The sequence below is a fragment of the Mastomys coucha genome, unplaced genomic scaffold (assembly GCF_008632895.1).
Source record: "Mastomys coucha isolate ucsf_1 unplaced genomic scaffold, UCSF_Mcou_1 pScaffold15, whole genome shotgun sequence".
NCBI classification, from domain to species: Eukaryota; Metazoa; Chordata; class Mammalia; order Rodentia; family Muridae; genus Mastomys; species Mastomys coucha.
Genome location: NW_022196897.1, coordinates 56,667,908 through 56,670,780, shown reverse-complemented (window position 1 = coordinate 56,670,780; position 2,873 = coordinate 56,667,908). Strand labels below are relative to the sequence as shown.

At 39.3% G+C, this 2,873-nt stretch overlaps 1 protein-coding gene across 1 annotated transcript in view; it reads right to left on the bottom strand.

Annotated features, from left to right (window-relative positions):
- Ubr3 (ubiquitin protein ligase E3 component n-recognin 3) overlaps positions 1-2,873 on the bottom strand; it is a 140,578-nt gene that overhangs the window by 110,721 nt on the left and 26,984 nt on the right. The gene's annotated exons all lie outside the window — the stretch shown is intronic.

Here is a 2,873-nt window from a genome sequence, read left to right as displayed (position 1 = left end):
AACCACCCATAACAAATCTGACTCCCTCTTCTGGAGTGTCTGAAGACAGCTACAATGTACTTACATATGATAAATAAATAAATCTTTAAAAAAAAAAAAGAAAGTGTATGGGCTCACCCTAGCAACTTCCTTATACCTAACAACAAGCAGAACTACTTGTAACTTCCAAGCTAGCTCAGAAATGGCTCAGCCAGTTCTGGTCTTGAACAACTCACACTGTTAAGTCATCCACCATCAAAGATCTCCAATTTAAGATACCATGAGAATCCAAATGTAAACACTCTGATCAACAACCAGAGCTCCCTCTGGACAATCAGCATCATTGTGAGCCCAGTGAGTAAACCATCTCAGATTTCCAACTAAGTTTGCCTTCAGATAACTTTAGCTTTGGCCCACAAACTAGCTGAAACTCTGAGATAACCCAAACAGAACTATCCAGCTGCCAGCCCCAAATTCCTAAGTCATAACGGTAAGTAAATTAAAATGGTGATTTTTTAAGCCATAGAATTTTCAGACAAATTTGCTCCATAGCAATAACAACTACCCGTACAGTAACAACAATAGTCTCTATAGTAGCAATAGAAATGAAGACTTTATATCCACTTTATAACAGGACTATCAGAACAAACAGACAAGAGACTTTGTGTCAAATTTCAATTCTACCACTGACTACATGAAATTTACTACCCACACTGAATTCTTGGGAATTAATTCTCAGGAATTCAACTTCATCAGCCTCACACAATGAACTCTCAGATCCCTAAAATATTCATAATTTTCATAACCTTTCATTGTGTCCTCTTCTTTCTCATTTTGTTTTTGCTATATCACATGACTTTCCTACTTCTAAGTCAATACTTAAAAATTAAATTGAAAATGACAAAACAAAGACAATGGAGGTGTATGTATCAATAAAACACAAATGAATATCATTTTATACATAAATTACTTCCAGGCAGTAATGACACACACACACAAAGACTAGGAGATCATTGTAGAAGAGAGGGTGGAAAGACTGTAAGAGCCAGGGATAGTGGATATCTACAATGAAACAGTATCTGCCAGACATGACAGTACCATTACATGACTACTAGTGGCTATGGCTGCATGAACAAGACCTACATAAGATAGAGACAGCTAAAACCCCAGGACGGACAGGGCTCTTGATGGTCTATCCTAACTGAGTTGCTACTGGTACCAATGGCTGCTAGAGGAGGGAGATCCATTTATCTTCAGGGATGTAGCCCGAGGGACTACAATGCATACAATAGATATCTTATACCAGGGCACATAGAGCAGCACTAAGTGGGCCCAGGGGGTTAAAGAGAGAGAGAAAGAGGGGAGCTATGGGGAAAAAAAGAGCATGCACATAAAGTTGGGGGAAAATGGTGGTAAGATAAGGAAAGAATTGCAGAGGAGGGAAGGAGATAGATTTACTCAAAACACATCATGAGTGTAGGAAATTCTCTAATAGTTAAAAAACAAACTAGTTCTAAAGCAAGTGAAAAAATTACACATATAAATTGATGAAACACAAATTCTGAGAGGAGCAAATATAAGAGGCCTTAAAAGACAGTCAAGCCGGGTGGTTGGTGGCGCACGTCTTTAATCCCTGCACTTGGGAAGCAGAGGCAGGTGGATTTCTGAGTTCGAGGCCAGCCTGGCCTACAGAGTGAGTTCTAGGACAGCCAGGGCTACACAGAGAAACCCTGTCTCGAAAAAAATCAAAAAAAAAAAAAAAAAAAAAAAAAAAAAAAAAAAAAAAAAAAAAAAAAAAAGACAGTCAAAAAATAATGAACGGAGTAATGAACTGTAATTCAAAGCCTCAGATATTACTGCAGAAGGATGTTACTCTATCCAACCAGAAGACACTATGTTGCTGCAAATGGAATTCTAAGAGTTTAAACTAAATAAAATAAGTTATTACTTCTTTCCTTGTCAGAGGAAAAAGCACCTCTTTCAAAAGCTGGCTTTCTAACATGTCCAATTTAATTCAACAATTCTAAGAATCAAATTCAATTCAGGAAAATAAAGTAGAATTGTCAGAAGCAGGGAGATAAGAGACAAGAGCTGCTAGGAGGAAAGAGGGAAAGTATGAGCAGAAAGTGTCATCATGCAACCCATGCATGCTGGGTCCTGCACGTAGAACGTGGAGCCCTTCCAAATGCTGAGCAAGCAGATTATCCCCAAGGAACACCTCCAGCTACTTGACTTGTCTTGTTACTAAGACAAAGGTTTCAGGTAACCGAGACTAGCCTCAAATTCATATATCCCGGGCTAATCTCAAATGTGAGATGTAGCTGAGGATAACTACCCTGATCCTCCTGCCTCCACCTTCCAAGTGCTGGGATAACAGGCGGGAACTAGCACACCAGGCTTTTTTCTCTCTGCCTTCCACGTGGAAGGATTACAGTGATGTGCCACCTTTTTCAGCTATTTAACTAAATGTTTTTTTAAATTTCCATTCTAGATATGAAAAGAAGTAAAAATCTACTGTAGTCCTTGTCTTGTCACTAAGAAACTGTAACTTAGAATCCCAGAAGCTGGAGCTGGTGAGATGGCTCAGCGGGTAAAAGCACCGACTGCTATTCCGAAGGTCCTGAGCCCAATTCCCAGCAACCACATGATGGCTCACGGCCATCTGTAAAACTACAGTGTACTCATACACATAAAATAAATAAATCTTTAAAAAAAAAAAAAAAAAAAAAGAATTCCAGAAGCTACTCTTGAGCTTCAGTATATTGTCTAACAGCATAAGAAAAAAATTATTGCCGGGCAGTAGTGGCCCATGCCTTTAATCCCAGCACTTGGGAGGCAGAGGGAGGCAGATTTCTGAGTTCGAGACCAGCCTGGTCCACAAAGTGAGTTCCAGG